This window comes from Lynx canadensis, chromosome D1, assembly GCF_007474595.2.
Source record: "Lynx canadensis isolate LIC74 chromosome D1, mLynCan4.pri.v2, whole genome shotgun sequence".
Taxonomy (NCBI): Eukaryota; Metazoa; Chordata; class Mammalia; order Carnivora; family Felidae; genus Lynx; species Lynx canadensis.
Window position 1 is genome coordinate 3,578 of NC_044312.2, and position 23,705 is coordinate 27,282.

The window sequence follows — 23,705 nt, forward strand, 5'->3', positions numbered from 1 at the left end:
TGTATCCCTAGGACTCATTCGTTCCATAGCTGGAAGCAGTTATCTCTCTCTCAAAGGTGTCAATTCTTTATCTAACCTAAATACTCTGGTGGTAAACACAATTACTTGCTCAGCACGTGTAAATTGGCGGTCTATTTTTCTGTGCACATTGCTTAAAACATTACAAATGATGTCATTATGTTAATAAATTCTGTTTCATTCTTCACTCAAAAAAAAGGAGAAGGAAAAGATTTCTTTGTGCCACTAAGACCCTTCCCATTGTGGAGAACAGGCAGAGTTGCCCAGAGCACCTTCAGTCCCTCAGCTGAACGACCAGTGCCTTCAACATTGCAGGAATTCCCAGGGTAGCCAGCAGAGAGAGCTCAAGCACCACAGACCCGGAGGGGCGGGCTCCTCTGCCTAGGCAGTGATGGCCAGCAGAGGGCGCACCATCGGCTTTTCTGACCCAGGGCACTTCAGAGCAGGAAGGGCTGCTGCTGCTCCCAGAGGACACAGGGCCTCTACCGCTGTCTCAGGACAGAGAGCAGAGCTGTGTTTCCAGCAGGTTCTGCCACCCGCCCCAGGGGACACCTTGGGAGCTTTGCAGCAACTTGGCATCTCCTGAGTTGCCAGAGAGAAGCTGCCTTGTTGTACTGAGTACTGAGGAGGGGCCCCTGGGTGGCTTCCCTGGGCATGATGGTTGCTAAACAGCATAGGCCCTTGCATTTTCTGGGTTGTTCCCGTGTTTAATTCCTCAACTTCCTGGACAGTATTTGAACAAGTCATATTTTACTAAAGGACTCGTGGATTGCGGGGTTCCACGACTTCACCTCATAGATGCAGTCAATGGTTTGTTCCAGATTCAGGCTTGTTTCCGGTAAGAAACGCTGACAGAAATTCAGAAGAACTGGAGCTGCATTCCATTAGGACTTGAATACACGAAATGTTCGTCTCAGGACCTTCTAGAAGAATGAGCTGGGACCCACTTTCGGAGTCCTGCTGGAACCAGTGACCGAGGTAAGGGCACAAACTGTCCCCCACATCATACATGCTTTTTTAAAAATTTTATGGTTATTTTTCCAACCTAATGAAGTGATTGAAAACTACAGAAAACCCGGTAGGTAGGTGTCTTAACCTTATGTTATCTATTACTTTAAGTTGCACTTAGGAAACCTACAGTGTAATATTAGTTTCAGGCATACAATATAGAGCAACACTTCCATGCGTCACCTGGTGCTCATCCCAGGTACACTTCTTAATCCCCAGCAGCTGTTTCATCCATTACCCCACCTCACTGTGGAACCCCTCAGTTTGTTTTCTAGTTAAGAGTGTTTGTCACTGTCTCCCCGCCCCCCTTTGTTTTGTTTCATTTTCATGTGAAATCATCTGGTATTTCTGTTTCTCTGACAGGCTTATTTCACCCAGCATAACATTCTCTCGCTCCATCCACCTCATGGAAAATGACAAGATTTCATGTTTTTATGGCTGAATAACATTACATTCCATATACTACATCTCAGTTTATTCATCAGTTGATGGATGCTTGGTCAGTTTCCGTAATTTAGCTTTTGTAGAAAATGCTGCTGTAAACTCATGGTGCATGTATCCCTTTGAAGAATTATTTTTGTATTCTTTCTGTAAATACCTCGTAGTGAAATTGCTGGATCGTAATATAGTTCTATTTCCATTTTTTTTTTTAACGAATCTCCATGATGTTTTCCAGAGTGGCTGCACCAGTTTGCATTCCTTCCCACAATGCAAGAGGGCTTCTCTTTTCCCACATCCTTGCCAACACCTGCTGTTTCATCATTCATTGATTTTAGTCATTCTCACAGATGTGACATGTTATCTCATTGTACTTTTGAATTGTATTTCCCTGAAGATGAGTAATGCTGAGCATCTTTTCATGTGTCTCTTGGCTATGTTTATGTCACCTTGGGAAAATGTCCATTCATGTCATCTGCCCATTTTTAATTGGATTTCTCATTTTTTGGGTGCTGTATAACTTTATATATTTTGGACAGTAACCCTTTATCAGATGTCGTTTACAAATATTATTCTGTAGGTGTTTTAGTTTTATTTATTATTTCCTTTGTGACAGAAGCTTTTTATTTTTATGAAGTCCCATTATTTTTGCTTGTGTTTCCCTTACCTCAGGAGATATATCTACAAAGATGTTTGTACAGCCAATGTCAAATAAGATACTGCCTGTGTTAGGTATCCTCTGGTATTTTTGTGGTTTCAGGTTTCACACATAGTTCTTTATTCATGTTGGATTTATTTTTGTGTATGTTGTAAGAAAGTGGTCCGTTTGTGTTTTTGTTTTGTTTTGCAGGTTGCTGTCTAGTTTTTCCAAACCACATGTTGAGGACACTTTTTTTAAGTTTATGTATTTATTTTTGAGAGACAGAGAGACAGAGAGAGAGAGAACATGCAGAAGAGGGGCAGAGAGAAATGGAGATAGAGAATCCCACGCATGCTCTGCACTGCCCTGAGATCATGATCGGAGCTGAATCCACAGTCACACGCTGTGGAGCCACATGTGTGTCCCAAGAGTATCTTTTTTTTTCCCCATTGGATATCCTTTCCTGCTTTGTTGAGAATTAATTGACCATGGGACTCGAACCCATGCACTGCAAGATAATGTCCTAATCCAAAATTAAGATTTGGACACTAAACCCACCGAGCCACACAGGAGCCCTGGCAGTTTTCATTTTTAGTGGAGGCTTTAACTGGTTTTGGTATCAGGGTAATGATGGCCTCATAAGATGAATTTGTAAGTTTTCCTTCTTTTTTTTATTTTTTGTAATAATTCGAGAAGAATACATATTATCTCTTCCTTAAGTGGATGGTAGAATTCATTAGTGAAGCCATCTGGCCCTGAACTCTTGTGTTGGGGGGAAATTTTTTTATTACTGATTTGATTTATTTCTTTTTTTTTTTTCAACGTTTATTTATTTTTGGGACAGGGAGAGACAGAGCATGAACGGGGGAGGGGCAGAGAGAGAGGGAGACACAGAATCGGAAACAGGCTCCAGGCTCTGAGCCATCAGCCCAGAGCCCGACGCGGGGCTCGAACTCACAGACCGCGAGATCGTGACCTGGCTGAAGTCGGACGCTTAACCGACTGCGCCACCCAGGCGCCCCTGATTTGATTTATTTCTGTTTTCAGATTTTATGTATCTTCCCGTTTCGGTTTTGGTAGTTTGTGTGTTTCTAGGAATTGTTCCATTTTTCTCAGAGTGTCCAATTTGTTGCATATAGATTTTCATAATATTATCTTCTAACTGCATTTTTGTGGCATTGACTGTTATTTCTCCTGTGTTATTTGTGATTTTATTTACTTGAGTCCTTTCCTTCTTCTTTGTGAAAACTCTGCCTAGGAGGTTTTCATGTTGATTACTGTTTTCAAGGAACCAGCCCCTGGTTTCATTGATTTGGTCTGGTGTCTTTTTGGTTTCTATATTCCTTATTTCTGCCTTAATCTCTATTATTTCCTTCCTTCGGCTGTTCTTCTCATTCCTTTATTTATAAGTTAGGATTGTTTGGGATTTTTCTTGCTCTTTATGGTAGCCTTGTACTGCTATATACTTCCATCATAGACTGCTTCTGCCGCATTCCAAATATTTTTACCAGTGTATTTTCATTTTCATTAGTTTCAGTGTATTTTCTCATTGATTTCCTATTTGATCCATTCATTTGGTAGCATGTTATTTAACCTCCCTTTATTTGTGGCCTTTCCCCCTTAGTGTGTGTGTGTGTGTGTGTGTGTGTGTGTGTACGCACACGTGGTTAACTTCAAGTTTCTTAGCTTTGTGGTCAGAAAAAATGCTTGGTCTGATCTCTGTCTTTGAGTACCTGTTGAGGCCTGCTTTGTGACCTAGAATGTGATCAGTTATGGAGAATGCCCCATGTGCACTTGAAAAGAATGTGTACTCTGTCATTTTAGTATGGAGTGTTCTGAATATATCTGTTAAACTCATCTGGTCCAGTGTGTCATTCAAAGCCATTGTTTCCTTGTTGATTTTCTATTTACAGGTTCTGTCCATCGATGTGAGTTATGTGTTAAAGTCCTCTAATATCGTTATATTATTATAAATGAGTTCTTTTATGGTTTTGTTAAATGTTTTATATACTTGGTGGTTGCATGTTGGGGGCATCAAAATTTATAATCATTGGATCTTCTTGTTTGGTTGTCCCCTTTAGTATGAGACAGTGTTCGTCTTCATCTCTTGTTACAGCTTTATTTATTTTTTAAATTTAAGTCTTAGTTGACATACAGTGCATTCTCGGATTCGTGAGTAGAATTCAGTGATTCATCCCTTACATACAACACCCAGTGCTCATCACAACAAGTGCTCTTCTTAATACAGGTCCCCCATCTAGCCCAGAGCTGACCCATCCCTTGACTTTTTTTTCTCTATGATTAAGAGACACATGTAGTTTGTTACCACTCTTCTCTTTTCCTGCCCCCTTCCCATGTTTTCATCTGTTTTGTTTCTTCAATTCCACATGAGTGAAATCATATATTTGTCTTTCTCTGATTGACATATTTCACTTAGCATAACACATTCTAGATCCATTCACATCGTTGCAAATGGCAGGATTTCATTCTTTTTGAAGCTGAGACATTAGATTGTATATACATATGTATGTATGTATGTATGTATGAATGAATGAATATATATACACACACACACACATGCGTATACATGAATACACAGACACACACATACACAGACCCCACAACTTCTTTATACTTTCATCACTTGATGGATACTTGGGCTCTCCATAATTTAGCTACTGTTGATAAAGCTGCTATAAATATTGGGTGCATGCAATTTTACTACTAGGTATTGACCTAAAGGGTACCAAACTACAGTCTTGATTTTAAAGTTTTTTTGCCCGATATAAGTATTGGTACTGGGTTTCTTTTGATATTATTGGCATGAAAAATGTTTTTTCATTCCCTCCATTTAAATCTGCAGGTGACTTAAGTCCAAATAAGGCTTTGTAGGCAGTACCTAGATAGGCCTTGTTTTTGTTTGTTTGTTTGTTTGTTTGTTTCTTTTCTTTTTCTCTCTCTCTCTTCTTTTTTTTTTTTTTTTTGTCCATTCTGTCCCCCTATCCAATGTCTTTTGATTGGAGCATTTAGTCGATTTACATTAGAGTAATTATTGATAGGTATATATTTAGTGCCCTACTAGTTGTTTTACCATTGTATCTTGATGTTTTCTCTGATCCTTTCTTGTCTGTAACAATTTGGTCTTTCATTTCCACTAAAAGAGCCCGATTTATATATTCTTTTCTTTTGACTGGTAGTATATTTCTTTACTTATTTTTAATATTTCTTCTTTTTTAAAATTTAACCCCAAGTTAGTTACCTTATAGTGGAATACAGTTTCAGGATTAGAATTTAGTGATCCGTCAATTACAAAAATATATCCAGTACTCATCCCAAGTGCTGTCTCTAATGCCCATCACCCATTTAGCCCATACCCCTATTCAGTAACCCTCCAGGAACCCTGAGCTTCTTCCCTCTATTTAACAGTGTCTTATCATTTGACTCCATCTCTGTTTGTATCTTATTTTTGCTTTCCTTTCACTACGTTCTTCAGTGTTATGAATTCTCTCATCTGTGGAATTTAATATGATGTGTGTCTTTCTCTGACATATTTTACTTATCATAATAAAGTCCAGTTCACTCCACGTTGTTGCAAATAGCAAGATTTCACTCCTTTTGATCGCCGTGCAATATTCCATTGTATGAATATACATCTTCTTTATCCATTCATCCATCAATGGTCATTTGGCCTCTTTGTATAATGTAGCTATTGTTGATAATGCTGCTATAAACATTGGAGTGTATGTGCCGCTTGGAGTCAGCATTAATGTATCCTTTGTGTAAATACCTAGTAGTGCAATTGCTGGGTCCTAGTGCAGTTCTACTTTTGGTTTTCGTAGCGAATCTCCATACTATTTTCCAGAGTGGCTACACCATTTTGCATTCCCACCAGCATTGCAAAACTTTCCCTTTGCATCCTTGCCAACATCTGTCGTTTCCTGAGATGTTAATTTTAGCCATTCTGATAGGCGTGAGGGGATATCTCATTGTGGTTTTGATGTGTATTTCACTTATGAGGAATGAGGGTGAGCATCTTTTCACGTGTGACCAATCTAGATGTCCTGTTTGTTAAAGTGTCTCTTCATGTCTTTTGCCCATTTCTTCTCGGGATTATTTGGTTTTTGGGTGTTGAGTGTGATAAGTTCTTGATAGATTGTGGATACTAACCCTTTATCTGATATGTCACCTGCAAATATCTTCTCCCATTCCATTAAGTTTCCTTTTAGTTTTCCTGATTGTGTCCTCTGCTGTGCAGAAGCTTTTTATCTTGAGGTCCCAATAGTTTATTTTGGTTTTATTGCCCTTGCTTCTGGAGAAATGACAAGCAAGAAGTTGTTGCGGTCAGGATCAAAGAGGTAGGTTGCTTGTTTTCTCCTCTAGGATTTTGATGGTTTCCTGTCTTACATCTAGATCTTTCATCCATTTTGAGGTGTGTGTGTGTGTGTGTGTGTGTGTGTGTGTGTGTGTGTGACACACACACACAGAGAGAGAGAGAGAGAGAGAGAGAGAGAGAGAAGTTTAAGAACATAGTCCAGGTTCATACTTCTCACTGTCCAGTTTTCCCAGTACCATTTGCTGAAGAGACTCTTCTTTTTCCTTTGGATATTCTTTCCTGCTTTGTGAAAGATTATTCAGCCATATGTTTGAGGCTCCATTTCTGGGTTCCCTATTCTGGTCCTTTGATCTATGTGTCTGTTCTTGTGCCCGTACCATACTGTCTTGATGATTGCGGCTTTCTAATGCACCATAAAGTCCAGAGTTGTAATGTCTCCATCTTTGTTTTTCTTTTTCAACATTACTTTGGCTCCTTGGGGTCTTTTCTGATTCCACACAATTTTAGGATTGTTGTCTCTAGCTCTGTGAAAAATGCTGGTGTTATTTTGATAGGAATTACATTGAATTTGTTGATTGCTTTGGGTAGTATTGACATTTTAACAATATTTGTTCTTCTAATCCATGTGCATGGGATTTTTTTTTTCATTTCTTTGTGTCTTCAACTTCTTTTATAGACGTTGTATGGTTTGTTCTTTTAATTTTTTTAATGTTTATTTATATTTGAGAGAGTGAGCGAGCAAGTGACAGCGCATGAGTGGGGGGGGGGCAGAGAAAGAGAGGGAGACACAGACTCTGAGGCAGGATCCAGACTCTGAGCTGTCAGCACAGAGCCCGTCAAGGGACTCAATCCCACAAATGCAGGATCATGCCCAGAACCGAAGACAGCACTTAACCGACTGAGCCACCCAGGAGACCCTCTACTGTTTTAACTGTACTGATCTTTTCCCTCTTTGGTTGGGTTTATCCCTGGGTATTTTATGGTTTTCAGTGCAGTTGTAAATGACATCAATTCCTTGATTTCTCTGTTGATTCATTACTGGTGTATAGAAATGCAATCAACTTCTGCATATTGATTTTATATTCTGATACTTTCCTGAATTCCTGTATCAATCCTAGATGTTTTTTGGTGGAGTCGTTCGGATTTTCCACGGAGAGTATCATGTCTGTGAGCAGGGAAAGATTGATTCCTCCTTGCCAACTTGGACACCTTGTATTCTTTTTGATGTCTGATTGCTGAGGCTAAGACTTCCAACAGTATGGTGAATAAAAGTGCTGAGAGTGGATATCCCCGTCGTGTTCCTGACCTTAGGGGGAAAGCTCAGTTTTTCACCATTGAAGATGATATGAGCTGTGGGACTTTCATATCTGGATATTCTCATGTTGAGGCATGATACTTCTATCCCTCCTTTCATGAGTTTTTTTTTTTTTCACCACAAAAGGATGCTGCTGCATTTTGTCAAACGTTTATTCTGCATCTATGGAGAGGATCATGTGGTTGTTATCCTTTCTTTTATCAATGTGATGTATCACATCAGTTGATTTGCAGATATTGAATCTATTGTGCATTCCAGGAACAAAATCCACCTCACTGTCCTGAATAATCCTTTTTATGTATTGTTGGATCCGGTTTGCTCCTTTTTGTTGAGAATTTTTGCATCCAGGTTCATCAGGGAAATTGGTCTGTAGTTTTCCTTTCTGGTGGGGTCTTTGTCCAGTTTGGACTCAAGGCCATGCCTGCCTCATAGAATGAGTTTGGAAGTGTTCCTTCCATGTCCCTGGCCATGACCTTATCTTGTTCTTTCATTTGGGATGCATTCCTCTTGTCTTGGCATTTTGGTTGAGTATTTGCCTTCTCTGTTACCAAAGCTCATTATGTTACCTGCCTCTGAGATGAATGGCTTTATGAAGAGGAGATCATCAAGTGTCCAGGGCCTGGCACATCACGGAGTGTCTGTGGTGTGTGTTGCATGCACTGTTTTATGTTCTGGCTGCACTATCCTTCAAACCAGTTGTATGAGCAACGTATGGTCCTTGGCCAGAATGTGGTGAGACTTATCTAGGTCTGCTCCGATCTGCTTGTTAAATGAGACTTGAAACGATTGCCACTAGAAGTGAAGCATAACTGTCTGGTCAAGAGAGGTGGTCTGGTCATGGGCTTCCACTGGTGTTCTGGGGAATGGGCCAGGTCCATTGCGACAGAGGCAAGCTTCAATGACCTAGGCCAGTCTCGCCAGCACACAGGAAGTTGGGGTTGGTGTAAGCAGCTTAGGCACCCAGTGTGGGGATTGCCTTGTTTCCAGCATATGGCTCTGTGTTTTTTTTGCTGGGGGGGGAGGTGTGCAGAACAGGGAAATGGTGCCACGCAGCCCACCTGTCATAGCTCTTTGTCCCCTCATTGTGAACACTGCCTCCCAGGGATGTTCTCCCCGATCAGTGTATAATCTCTCCAGTGTGTGCACCAGGCGTTGTACAGATCACTGTTTCAATGCCATCTGACTGCAAGTTGTTGGCTGCCTTCTTTTCAGGAGTAGGCCAGTGCCATCATGGCTGTATCCCAGCCAAGACTGCTAACCTTTGAAACTCCACATTCTCGGGGTGCCTGGATGGCTTGGTTAAGTGTCTGACTCTTGATCTTGGCTCAGATCATGACCTCTTGGTTGTGGGATTCTCTCTTTCCCTGTTGTCTTGCCCCTCTCTTGCATGTGCTCTCTTTGCCTCTAACTTGAATAAACTTTTAAAAAAAAAAAGTGGCATGGAATACCTTATTTAGGCAAGACTGCCTCTCTGAGGGGAATGGCAGGGATCTATCAGTTAAATTTCCAGTACTGACTAGGAAATTATTTGCTGACCGGTGAAAGGTTACATTCCTGCAGGAATGAAATTAGGTTTAGTGACATGTGGCCTTAACGTACGTAACTCCATGATGGGCCTGTGATTTTTCTTAACATTCCAAACCCAAATTTTTACACATACATTTTTTCATTAAATGTATAGCCCTAAATAATATTTTAGCCATCTACTGCCGGCTCAAAGATCATATCCTGTGAAACTCTGACCATCTCCTAATCATAGTTGAAGATCGACTCTGTGGCTCTAAGATCTTTGCGGCTCTAAGTTACTTTGATCTATGTTACTAAGATCTTTGTGAGTATAGGTTACTGCTGGCCTTTTGAAGTCTTTGACACAGGGACCCCCAGCCAGGTTGCTGACCCATCTCTTAGGCACAGAAGCACCCTTTCCACGTCACCCCGCCCTAAAGCGTTGTCTTTCCCTCTGGTAATTCTGGGACTTACCCTTTGGCAAGTCACATATCCTCATGCAAACATGTCAGTGTGGACCAGAGAAAGCTGCTTGCCTGTGACTCCCCCTTCATGGTCACATCTTATCCTTCTGAAACCCTTTGAACTCCCTATCGCTCTTCCAGTCTTTGAATATCTCTTTGATTTGGAAATATTTGATTCTCTTATATTCCTGCTAAAAGTATACGTGAAAATATTAAAGCAAGGGTTCTTTACAATAAGTGAGCCAGTCACAATGCTTCATCTGTCCGCGTGTATGTTTTTATTTTTGACAATGTTCAGGCATGATGTGACGTACATCCTGTAAAATCTGAGAATCATTCATGATCTAGCATAACCACCTTTATGGAAAGCCATTCAATGACATGCTCGTTCAAGATCAGAAAAACACTTAATTTACATACCACATAATAGAGTGTTATATACATACGTTATTATCTTAAAATATGTAAAGCTAGATGTTTCTATGAAGTGTTTATCGTGCATTCAGTTTTCTGTACCATGAATGCTATTATTTAAATTAAACAATAGTAAGAACAACAAGAATAGGTACATGGCCATCACTAGTAACTAATACTGGAACTGGTTATATAATCTTATGTGTAGAAAAACCATGATTACTAATAATCTATTCTTTCATGATGGGTTTCTAGTTACCAAAAAAAATTGGGAAGATAATACTGAGTATCCACATACATCAGACTGTTTTCTCACTATTGATGTCATAATGGTTGGTACATGATCACAATCAAGGTATCAAAGAGATATGGTAGTATGAAGTAAAGTTTATATTTGTATTCAGATTGCTTCGGTTTTAACCTCTCCTAGCCCAGACTCATCCCAGCTGCCACATTACAGTCATCCTGTCTCCTTAGGCTCCACTTGGCCATGACAATTTTTAGATTTTTCCATATTTTTCATAAGGTGCAAAGTTTTGAGGGTACGTTGGTACAATGTATTTTGTAGAATGATCCTTGGCTGGGATATGCCTAACATTTGTTCAAATGCTTAAGCCAGAGTTACTGTGTTTTGGAGCAGAAGATCCAGAGGCATAGTGCCATCCATAATTATCACTTCACATAAAGATTGTTTACTCTGAAGATTGCGGTCTTTTTTGGTTCCATACAAATTTTAGGACTGTTGTCGTTCTGTGAAAACTGCTGTCGGTAATTTGATGGAAATTGCATTAATTCTGTCAATTGCTTTGGGAAGTATAGACATTTTCACTATATTTGTACTTCTGATCCGTGAGTACGGAATGTCCTTCCGTTTCTTTGTGTCATCTTGAATTTCTTTCATCACTGTTTTATACTCTTCTGAGTATAGGTCGCTCACCACTTTGGTTAGATTTATTCATAGGTATCTTATTTTTGGCATATGACTGTAAATGGGACTGTTTTCTTAATGTCTCTTTCTGCTGCTTCCGTATTGTCTACAAATGCAACAGATTTCTGTACAATGATTTCGTATCCTGTGACATTGCTGAATTCATTTATCAGTTCTAGCAGTTATTGGGTGGACTCTTTAGGGTTTTCTATATATAGTGTCATGTAATCTGCAAATCGTTTCGTTTCGTTTGTCTGCTGGATGTGGCTAGGACTTCCAGTAATTTGTTTACTAAAAGTGGTATGAGTAAACATCCTTGTCTTCTTCCTGACCTTACAGGAAAAGCTCTCAGATTTTCCCCATTAAGGTTGATTATAACCGCAGGGTTTTTACAGTTAACCTTTATGACGTTAATGTATGTTTCCTGTAAACCTACTTTAGGGGGTTACATGCATGAACGGATGTTGTACTTTGCAAATGTTCCTTTCTGCATGTATTGAAATGACTGTATGGTTCTTTTCTTTCAACGTTTATTAATTTTGAGAGAGGCAGAGTGTGAGCAGGGGAGGGGCAGAGAGCGAGGGAGACATAGAATTTGAAGGAGGCTCTTGGATCTGAGCTTTCAGCACAGAGTCTGACGCGGGACATGAACTCAGGAATCATGAAGTCATGACCCGAACTGATTTCAGACTGTTAAAGGATGAGCCACCCAGATGCCCCGATCATCTGGTTCTTATCCTTTCTCCTGTTGATGTATTGTATCACATTGATTGATTTGCGAATATTTGTAGCTTGGGAATAAATCCCACTCAATTGTGGGATATATTTACAGTTGTTATATCTTCTTTTTGGATTGTACCATTTACTGTTATAGACTGTCCCCCTCTGTCTCTTGTTATGTACTTTTTTAAGTGTATTTTTTTCTGATACAAGTATTGTTACTCCAGGTTTCTTTTGACATTCATTTGTGTGATGTTTCTCTATCCTCACTATCATTCTTGAGGTGTAAAGTGGGTCACTTGTAGGCATCTGAATCTGTTTTGTTTTTTCATCCATTCTTACTCCCTACATCTCTAGATTGGAGCATTCACTCCATTTCCCTCAAAATTGATTGATATGTATATATGTATTGCCATTTTATTGCCTGTTTTGTTGTGGTTTCTAATGATTTTCTCTGATCCTTTCTTTACTTTCTTTCATGTATTGCTTATTTTCTTTAGTGATATATTTTGATTTCCTTATCTCTATTCTTAGCATATGTATGACTGGTTTTAGGATATGGCTACTGTTAGGTGTTTATATAACCTCTTCTGCATTTAGCAGTTTGTATTAAGTTGATGGTCATTTACCTTTGAACCCATTACTTTCCCCTCCCTAGGTTTTTGGCAGATGTTATTATATTTCAAATCCATTTCTCTGAGTACTTTAACTGATTTTTTTCCAGAAATGTTCATTTTTTACTTGAATTTGTCTTCTACCTCTATACTGTCACTGTTGGTCTCCCCTTTCCACTCAAAGAATCCCTCTTAATATTTCTTGCAGGACTGGTTTAGTGGTACAAACTCCTTTAGGTTTTGCTTGGGAAAGTCTGTGTCTCCTTCATCCTGAAAGATAGCCTTGCTGAATAGAGTATTCTTGGCTGCTGATTTTTCCATTCAGCACTTTGAATATGTGATGTCACTCACTTCTGGCTTGCCAAGTTTCTGTTCAGAAGTATGTAGCTAGCCTTATGGGTCTTCCCTTCTAAGTTAAGGACTGTTTTGCTGCTTTTACGAGTTTTCTTTATTCTCACCCTAATTTGTAAGTTTGCTTACAAAAGTTTGTGTGTTGGCCTGATTTTGATGGGAGTTCTCTAGTCTCCTGGATGTGGATGTTTGTTTCCCTCCCCCAATTAGGGAAGTTTTCAGCTATTGTTTCCTCAAATAAATTTTCTTCCCCATTTTCTCTTCCTTCTGGACTCCTACAATACGAATACTATTATCTTTCCTGTAGTTACTGAGTTCCCTTAGTCTCATCTCACGTTGCAGAATTCTGTTCTCTCTCTTTGGTTCAATGTGATTAATTTCCATCACTCAGTCTTCGAGGTCACTAGTTTGTTCGGCTGCTTCTTCCATCCCTCTGTTCATTCCAGGAAGCGTGTTTCTCCTTTACTGTGTCCTCAGTGTCTAACTGTGTTATATCTTAACTCTGTCAGGGGTCTCACTCTTCTACTCATTCTACAACTCCAGTGAGTATCCTTATGATCATTGCTTTAAATTCTGTATCAGGTACGTTACTTATATCTCTTTGGCTTAGATCTCTGGCTGTGGCTTTGACCAGGTCTTTCATTGTGGATAAACATCTCTGTGTGTCCATTTTGTCTGTCTCTCTGGCTCTATTTCTCTGTGCTAAGAAAGTCGCTGTGCCTTTTGATCTTGAAATTAATGCCGTTATGAAAAAGAGGTCCTGGAGTCCTCAGCAGTGCACGTCTCCATTTATAGGACCTGGACCTTCAGGAGGATATCGTATGGGTATTGCTCACTCCATGCTGTTGTGTCTGGGTTACTTTTCCTTTCAGTGCAGGGGTCTGCACTGATTGCGTGTCTGTTGTGGGCTCTGCTTGCTCTCAGTGGTGTCAGTGGGACCCAGGCAGGCCAGCTGAGTCAAGAATCAGCATGAATACATGTGTCTCCTGTGGCCTAAGCATTGTGTGAAATGCCATGTTTACGTTGCGTCTCTACACAGGCAGGGACCTGGCTATCACTCATCCTTCTGGATCACCCGGTGCTGGGTCAGCTGACCTCCAAAGCGCCAGGATCTAAACTCAAGGGAATTCAGCCTCTCTGGGTTTTAATGCCAAATGTTATGGAGATTAGTCTTCCCTGTGTCAGCTCCCCCGTGTGAGGGCTTTCTCTGCTCCTTCTTCAGGCAGCCAGCCTCCAACTTTCTGACCTTCCTAACCTTCCTGCTGCAGCTTCTATTTAGGTGTGGAGTTTGTTGTGCCAGTCTTGGATCCCTCTCTGGTTCATGGACTTGGATGTGGATGTTATGCAGTTGAAAACATGGGACAGCGTGAGCTCAGGGTCTGCTTAGTCTGCTATTATTAATTTTTTAAGTGTATTATTTTGGATTTTTGAGACATGGGCAGACAGACTCATCTCACCCATGCACTTCAGGATTAGAAAGGAACGTTCCCACATTTGCTTCTAGTATTTTGTGCTTTGAAACTCTCTTTAATGAGGTATAATTTACATATAACAAAGAGCCTCAAATTAAAGGGTATAATTTGATGAGACTTGATCTCATGGATACAGCACCATGAAGTCATATGGTTGCTCTCTAAACCTTAATCATGATCCCTTTGTGTCTAGAGCTAATGTTGCTTTTGGAGTAAGGACTTGTTTTGTTTTGTTTTTTTTTTACGTTTTCAGATATCGACCAGGTGGCTGAAGGCCTGCACTAGGGTACCTACCTCCTTTTCGGATAGACTGTATTCCCGTAAGTATTGCCGTCGCTCTACCTTTGGACTTTATCCTGCGTTGTATCTTTCAGTCTGTTCACTTAATTTTGTTGGAGTACTTTAGTGCTGAGGGATGCATAATTGGATTGATTTTCACTAAATGGTATGAGCTGCAGTTCCAATCGTGACAGAAAGCACATGTTTCCTGTGTTAGGTACTCAAGAGCAAGGCAGATACCCTGGGCACTTGAGCTGAGTATGTCACTCAGTGTTTTGCCAGCCCTCTTCCCTTCCGTGGGAGACAAGGGTCTCGTTTTGGTCACACAGAAATGTAGGTGAAGTCAGCAGAGAAGGGTCCCTTCTCTTCTCTTCCATTTGTCTCTCAAACTCCCTGTCACTACCTTCTGCCTGGCCCTTTCCCTGACTCAATCCCCCAACCCACTGCTCCACTCCAGCCATGATCAGGGTGTCCTCCAGCTGCTGGCCTCGGCTCTAGCCATCGCTCAGTGAGGAAACTACAGGAGGATTATGTAGTCCATGGGTCTGATCAAGAAATCTCTGCTCCTCAGAGTCCTCCTACACTTGGTGCTGTCTGTGGAGACCTGGCATCCTGGGCGTGGGTCTGACCCTCACTCCTCTACCACAGTCACTGCTGGTCCCTCATCCTTCTCCACCATTAGAACTCAGCCATTTCCTAAGGGCAGATACCTGTCTGACCCCAAGGCACCATGGAGTCAGGGAATATTTCGAAAATAATTGAGCATAAGCACCCCATCAATCTAGATATAGGTAGTTCCCATCACCCCGGAAAACTCCCTCAGGCTCCCCTGCACAACGGGTGATCTTGCTTCTATCACACTATTCCACAGAGGAACCCCACTGTGTGCACTCAATGGGGAGCGAGAGTAGATGGCCCTAGAAGCAGACGCTGACACAGAGACAAAATGATGAAAGGTAGATTAAGGGACAGTAGGAAGGACAAAGTGGAGGGGACAGGATGGGAAGGGAAAGCATTCAGGTAGATCTGACACCTTCTTAAAATGTATATACAAACACGATTGTCTGTCACCGTGCACAGTCCTCTTCAAATTTCAAAAGAGTTGTCCTATAAGGCAAAGAGATTTTGGTTTATTCCCCTGTGATCTTATGTTTTCCTACATGCATTCTGTCTTCTGTAGTTTATGTGGCCTCAGATGAACATTTTAGTGTGTGGCTGCATCTGTGAGATTATGTGTAATAGAAAATGATTGTCTTCAGATCTAGGTCTCTGAATGTACACATTTTCATAATTATCTTTTCTTTCATTGTGTGACAGGGCCCGAATTCTAATAGAAAAACGAGGGACATTGTCTTATTTTTTAAAACAGTGATTCCCACTCCCTGGGCTGAGTTGTTAACAGTCTTAGTTTAATGAACTCCCGTGACCATCTTTTTTGGAGGATCATTGTGTGGAGAGAAGTTAATGGAAACTGTGAGAAGCGTGAGGGGACCCTTCCCAGAGATTTTGGAGACGCTTTATGTACTGAATGCGTTCTTTTTCTCTTGTTCTTAGAAACAAATATTACCCCTGTTTTCACAGATAACACAGCTGTCATAATATTGTGAGAGAAGTTTGAGGAGATGCAAAGCTGTAGTCAGGGTGATGACAGGGGTCCAGCAGTGGTGTCATCTGGCCAGCCCTGAATTGTAGGATGACTCAGCTGATCTAGACCCTGTCTCCACTTTTAGTCTCTTGAGGGATATGAACTTGGGCATACAGCATTTTCATAAGACCAAGTTAAATACCCCATATATCCAGGGCTCTTTTCCCCCCACAAATATCCAGAACCTTCAGGAAAATCCAGGGAGACGAGGATCTTTTTAGGTGATTACCTGCGTGCACTTTGCACTGAGAGCTATCCCACATAGCAGTTCCATATGGACCTCACACTCCCTGCTCAGGCTGTGGCCGGAATGACCTCCAACTGCATCTCCCTGACCCCAACACCCTCCCCTCTGCACCTCCTCAAACTCTGCTTACTGTGCTCAACTTCCCTTCTATTCCTGTATGATTCAAGGCTCCCCCGGTTTTGCCCTGGATCCTCACTGGTGTTTCCATGTTGGTGATCACAAGGTCTGCATCGTTTAATGAATGTCCCTCTGTCACACAGGACACCTGATGCTCTAAAAGTTAGGGGTGCACCTCATTCATTACAGAACCCAACACATTGTGTCTCCAACATATGCCCCAGTACTGCTGATACGTCTGCTTTTGTGTAAAAACTCCTCTTTCATTTGACAAGAGAAACGTATAGCTCACTGTATTACAGGGACATGCCACTGCCCATTGTATGTATGTCCTGAGAAACTTGAGATATGCTACAGTGTCCTCAGGCAGTTTGTAGTTGGATTGCCAAGACTCACAACTATCTCTACATCATTGCCACAAAGTCAATCATGAAGAAGATGAATATACTTTACCAGCCACTCAGCCAGTTCAGGTCATCTTAACAAATAGAGTAGGTGGAGGAGGGGGATGTGGCCTATAGCCCATGACTGGTGGTGAAGGGTGGTCCACAGGGTACAGCCTGCAAGGCAATGCTGGGAAAGGACCAGGACTCTTGCATACAAAATAGCCTGCGGAAAAGAAATGAGAGGTATGTTCATAGGACAGAACAGAGCACCAACACCAGCAAAAAGCAGAAACCCAAAGCAGCAGTGCTCATATCCTACTAGCTTCCCCACCACCAGGTTCCAAGAGGGCAACATCAGCGCCAAAATCTTTACCCATACTTTGGGTTCCACTTACAGCTTTGGGTGGGGAATGGATGTGATTGGGATAAACTAGTGTCGCCACGTGTCTGGAAACGTAGAAACAGCAAGGGCCCTTTTTCTACAAGATTTATAGACTGAATACCAAATTTAAAAAGTAGCATATTCCAGATAGGAAGACATCTGTGTCCAGGATCACTCTCCCCCCTTCATCCCCCTCACCACAAGGGCTGTTTATTGTGTATATGAAGAACTACAGAATGAGAAGGAATGACAATACCAGTGTCCACACATGGAATCATAGCCCTCATGGCTCAAAGCTCTGCCTCTAAGCCCCTGCCTGTGCCCAATCTACTTCTGTCCCGACAATGGGGTCTCCTCCTCTCTGGAAGTGCTATCCATGGGCACAGAGACACATGGGGAGATGGGGATCCTGAGGACCTGCAGAGGACCTGGGAAAGTGTGCTCTTAGAGAAACAGGTAACCTATACATGTTAGTTGGGTTCAGCTAAGTTATTTTACTTCAGAGGTACTTCTCAGCTTAAGTGCAGTACACTTTGCAGGGTAATTGTGTCCTCTGGAAAAATGAGCTGAAATTCTAAAAGACAAAATTAACACAAATGCACTTTGATGTCTGGTGTAAGTTTCCATGTTTTAGCTGTACCTGTGACACAGGACACGAGAGAACGTGCTCATGTGAACACAAGTGAAGGACACCGTGGGGACTTGCCACACAGGTAATTTTGGATTTTTTCTCTTCACAACTTAAGTTCCAGTGCATGTTTTCCATGACAAATATGCCACCTCTTATATTTCAGATATTTGTGCCCAGGGCACACCTGAAGGGACTCTGGACAGCATGTTTACCAAAATGCTGATGGGTATGAAATTTACATTCTAAAGGACACATACAAAAATATGAGTTGGAGTGAATGCAGTTCGCATTTTCAAATTGTAACGATACCCACAGATTTTTCTGAGCGCGTTAAAATCCTCAATAGAAGGAAACAGGAGAGGAAGACACAGCAAGAGCAATGATTCCACATTGAGGAGATCCACAAAGAATGAGGCAAGGTAGGAGATTTCCAAGTGGAGTGTGGTGTCATCCTCCTTGATTTATTCCAGGAACACATTAGAAAAGCCCTATGGTCCCCACCTTTAGGCACTCTTAGCTGCTCAAGTTACCACAAACAGATGCCAGCTGGGAAACAGGGAAGCCCGTAGACTCGGCAGTAAAGGTTTTGCATTTGGGAAACAAAAACAAAAACAAAAACAGCAGACAGACCATACGACACACAAACCAGAGACAATGGCAAGAGAGTGTCCTGTACAGAAAGATGTGGCGGTCCGTAAAGACTTAGAACTGAAAATGGCCACAGCATTTACTTTGTGCTTCTCAGCAGTTTTGGCAGAGCCAGTGTCGACGTCACTCTTGGTTGTGATACCTACTTCTGGACCTGCAAAAAATCCTGGAAGGGATGCAGGTTTATTCTGATTTGAGTAGACTGTTTGGAGGTCAAAAACAAAACAAAAAACCCTCCCCTGATACTTCCGACAACTTAAACTCTTTGCCCCAGTGAGATCCCAAATTACATGCACAGGGTGTCCCACATGCCTCTGGTGATACCCAAAAAGAACTTGAAGAACCATCCCTTATAACTTGATGAAGACTCCTAAAAGCCCTGACTCAGATGTATTTACTCATCGAACAACTATGGATGGCTGGGGGCAAAACTAGATGGACGTACGTTACATTGTGCCTCATGCCTCACAGATCCCAGCAAGTGGACTGTGTACAGGGCATTTCTGCTGAAGCGCTATGTCTGATTGTCTGCATACGGCCCCATTCCTTCTCTACAAGAGATGCCTGTACCAACCCATGGTGGGGGAAAAGACGAAGATGAGATCCTCAGCAACTTGAGGAATGTGGTAATGGCAGCAGACACATTCCCCCCCTCCTTGCATCACAATGGTCTGTGGTACCGCCTCTGCACCTTGGCCCAAGACCTAACAGCAACAAAATAAGGTGAGTGTGTTTTACAAGTCAACTCCTAGTGCTCAGATCATCTTACCAAGTGTTGCAGGTGGAGGGGTTCCGGGTGGCCTCAGGGCCACTAAGGTTCAGGAGGTGGACGTGCCTAATAGTCCATGGGGGCGGGGCGTCTCCAGGGTAGGGCATGCAGAATCGTCCAGTTAATGGAGGAGGTCCCCAGGATCCAGACTGCCCTGCAGAACAGAAGTGACAGCTACATCCATATGCCAGACAAGAGAACCAAAAGCAGCTGTAACCCAGAGAAGAAGGTGTCAGCACCTGCCACCTTCTCTGCCACCAGGATCCAAGAGAGTAGCATCAGTACCTGAAAACTCTGTCCCTGCCACTGGATACCACCTACAGCTTGAGGTAGTAGATGCAAGAGGTTAACCTACTGCCACCACACATCACTGCCCATGTCTGTGGAAGAAAATGGCAAGGGTCCTGTCCTAAAGGGTTAACAGAAGTAATTACAGATTAATGAAGTAGCATTCTCCAGACAGGCAGCCATCGATGTCCAGGCTTACCCTGCATCCCTCCTCTACGGCGACTCCAGATGCTCTGCTTTTGCTATATTAAGAACACAAAAAAATGAGTGGGAATAAATGGCTCATATTCTGCTCATGGAATCACAGCCACTCCTGGCAAAATATTCTGCAGCCGGACCCTCACTGTGCCTCCTCTGCTCCTCTCCCTGAGAAAGGAGTCTTCCCTCTTGAAGTGTTGTCAAAGGCCTCGGAGACCTCTGGGGAGTGGAGGATGCCTGGAATCTTGCAGGGGAAGGAGAGTCTTCTGTGAAGAACGAGTTACTTGTGGTGAATGTCTACAAAGCTCAGATGTGTTCATCTTAATTCATAGGGAATTCTGACTTTAAGCATACTACAGGACACAGAGTCATTATGTGCAATGGAAAAAAAGAGGGAGAAATTCACATAACAGATTTCATGCAAGTGTTTTGGTATAAAACTCCTGGTATGTGGCATGAGACTATATCAGCTCTAACAGTGACTGGGGACACAACCAGAAACTGCTCATAGAAACACAACTGAAGGACACAGTGTGCAAATTGTTTTTACCTAAGGTATAGCTGGAGGATTCCAGACAAGTCATTTACCAACAAAGACGGAAAGGTGATGAGTGATGATATTGGCTTTCTCTATGACCACTCTAAATGGCACAGGGCACATAATAGAAAGTTGGAGTCATGATGTCGTTTCTAACAGGTTCATCTCCTAGCCAGAATCAAGAAAGGAAGACACAGCAGCCACACTGTTCCCACAGAGGTGAGGTCTGGAAGGGATCACCCAGGCCGGGAGACCTCTGTTTGGAGTGTGCAGTCATCCTCCTCTCATTATTTCCTGAAACTCACAGAAAAACCTTAAGATACTCAGTCTCTAAGCGCTTTTGGCTTCTAAACTTACCACAGAAAGCTGACAGACTAAAAATTGAGGAGCCTGTGGGCTCCTGGCTTATGAGTGTGCATTTGGAAAACAAAGAACAAACAGACATATCACACAACATGCAAAACGAGACAAGGCCGGGAGAGCATACTGTACATAAAGATGAGGGTTTCCCAAAAGAGTTACAACTGAGAATGGCCCCGGCATTTACCTTGCCCTTGTCTGCATTCTTGGTACAGTCAGAGCCGCTGTAACCCACAGAGGTTTCAGCAGTTTCTCGATCTACTAAAGACCCTAGAAGGGACAGAGGTTTATTCTGCTTTTAGAGGACTGTGCGGAATGAAAACAATCCCTCAACTCATTCCTCAAATATCTTAAACTTTTCCCTACAGTCAGGTCCCTGACCAGAGGCAGAGGGTATCCCACATGCCTCAGGTGACCCCCAAGGATAAGGGAGAGAACCATCCCCTCACCTTGATAAAGACCTCACAGTGCCCTAGTTCATGTTGTTTCATAATTAATCACATAACTGTGGACAGGTCAGGCGCAAATAGCAATTTAGAATTCACCAGTAAAACAGTTTTCTCAGTATACATCATGGGAAATCACGATTTCATTACAGATCAGGAATTAGTCTGAGGATGCTTGGATTCAGCATCCGACTCTTAATTTTGGCTCAGGTCACGATCTCACAGCTTGTGAATTCAAGATCAGCGTTGGGTTCCTCACTGACAGTGTGACGCCTGCTTGGCATTCTGTCTATGCGTCTCTCAAAATAAATAAACTTAACAAAAAAGAATAACATTGAGAACACCGGTTTGGTGTATATCCTCAATGAGTCCTCAAGAAGAGTGCATTTCTTCAGGCAAATTGTTCAATCTCCCAGCTTATCTACAAGCTGCCTTCCACATGAGAGCAGTTAGTATATAAGGAAAGACTAATTTGACACTATAGAGAAAAGGAAAACTGTCAGAAGTTAGCAGTGAAGCTGCAGAGTTGCACTGATACCATCAGAGGACTAAGCTAAGCTTTATGGAACTTGAGTGGACGGATGTAGGGCTACAGTTTCCAAAACAAACAAAAAGAAAGACTTTTCAAACTAGTGAATAAATGACCTTCTCCTCAAATAAACTAAAGTCTTCACATTGTGTCCGGGTGGGAAGAAAGTTTCCAGGCTCTTCAGACAGGGGGATGCTAGAGGAGGTGGGAGGGTCACCGTCAGAGGAGGGGCATGAGCTCCACCAGTCTCAGGGACAAGTGCCTCACTGTCTGCGGCACCAGAGGAGAACACCCTTCTGTCACCCCTTCAGACCACCTGCCGTCCTTAGTGTGTGTGATTCTTTCCAGACCACACGATGATCACACACAGGAACAGGCTGCACAGCAGAAATTGGACTGCGGCACATCACAATGTGCTCCTTACCTCTCCTTGGAGGGTTCTTGCAGTGATTGGTTTCTGCCTCGTGTGTCCCTCAGGCAGCCTCTTTGGTTCCATCCCGTCCAGCCTTGGATACAGAAAAATAATGGACTTCTATAAGAGTTGCAACACCACGTCGTCTACTAGACAACTAACAGTGCGGGCGTCATCCCTGGAAACACCCATAAAAACGCAAGTCAAATGACCACATCTGTATTTCAAGTAAGCGACCTCCCTGCCCTGCTCCACCATCTCCCTGTCCCAGATCTGAGTCTTGATCTGGGGGAGAAAAAACACATCCACCTTCAGTCGGAAGGGGGTGCCACACTGCACCAAAGAAAGAGGAGGAAACAAGAAAACACTTACCTAGTTGTCCTGAGCATTCTTCTCATGAACTGCAAGCTGAAAAAGCCAACAATGAAAAGCCCGTGGTTAGGGATTCCAAGGGCCACTACACTCACCCGCGTGAGGTGCTAAGGGTTCAGTATGTCAGGCAGAACTCAGGTTACCTGGTATCTAAAGGTGAGTTCTGCCTGCTGCAGCTGTTCCCGTGTTTGTTCAATTTGTTGCCTGTGAGTTACAATTGCTCTTGTCAGATAAGGCCCAATATTGGGTATGATTTTAAATAAGCTGCCCACGTTCCCAACAACCTCATATCTGTCCCCTGATACAATTTATTCTTACACATGAAACACTTTGCCCATGATTATCAATGTACAGTAGGATCAAAGCTATTGTTACATCCTTTCCTTACTCATTATCCCATGCCTGTAGGGTTCAGAGTTCATAGAATTCCTTCCCATTTTCAATCTTTCTCTAACTCATCATGTGACAAGTGTCTTTTATCATAAAGATCTATTCTTCTATAACTTATATCTTCACCATGTTTCCCAGGGTTGCAAAGACGAGGGCCATGAAATGGCACTACCACGTTGATGGTTATGATTCATTGTACGACACAGTGCTTTCCTACAGATGATGACAATTGACACCACCCCCGAGGAATGTTAGGATGGAGAAAGTTTCCACACAGTCTGGTCATTACTTGAGATCTGCAAATGTTTAGAAACTTAATTGTTTTATTCTTTCTAAAACTTACCTTTTTGGGGCGCCTGGGTGGCGCAGTCGGTTAAGCGTCCGACTTCAGCCAGGTCACGATCTCGCGGTCTGTGAGTTCGAGCCCCGCGTCGGGCTCTGGGCTGATGGCTCAGAGCCTGGAGCCTGTTTCCGATTCTGTGTCTCCCTCTCTCTCTGCCCCTCCCCTGTTCATGCTCTGTCTCTCTCTGTCCCAAAAATAAATAAACGTTGGAAAAAAAAATAAAAATAAAAAAATAAAACTTACCTTTTTTATCTGTTAATACTCTATGCATATGTTGACTTTAAACTTTTCAAAAAGATTAAAAACCAAAAAATAACAGCGGTTTCATGAGCTCCTGGTAATTACTAGCTGAACTCACTTGTACTTGTTTATTTCTTCTGTAGCTATTTTCTTTTTTTTCCCTAATGTTTATTTATTTTTGAGACAGAGAGAGAGCACATGCATGAGTGGAGGAGGGACAGAGAGAGATGTAACAGAATCTGAAACAGGCTCCAGGCTCTGACC

General features: G+C 42.2%; 2 long non-coding RNA genes across 5 annotated transcripts in view; one reads left to right on the forward strand and one right to left on the reverse strand.

Annotated features, from left to right (window-relative positions):
• Positions 1 to 355: 355 nt before the first annotated feature.
• LOC115524928 lies at positions 356 to 23,248 on the forward strand. 2 transcript variants are annotated; one of them, XR_003972266.1, is made up of 4 exons: positions 356 to 996; positions 14,475 to 17,990; positions 18,072 to 19,279; positions 22,997 to 23,248. It is a non-coding gene; the product is annotated as an uncharacterized LOC115524928 (long non-coding RNA). The 2 variants fall into 2 exon arrangements; XR_003972264.1 differs by lacking the exon at positions 356 to 996 and having other exon boundaries at positions 13,184 to 17,990.
• LOC116738338 overlaps positions 17,056 to 23,705 on the reverse strand; it is a 63,779-nt gene continuing 57,129 nt past the window's right edge. The window contains exons 5-9 of one of the 3 annotated variants that reach the window (XR_004344180.1): positions 22,612 to 22,672; positions 22,469 to 22,504; positions 22,109 to 22,190; positions 19,326 to 19,479; positions 17,056 to 17,118 (exon numbers count right to left, since the gene is read on the reverse strand). This is a non-coding gene — a long non-coding RNA (uncharacterized LOC116738338). The other 2 variants (XR_004344179.1, XR_004344178.1) reach the window with 2 other exon arrangements.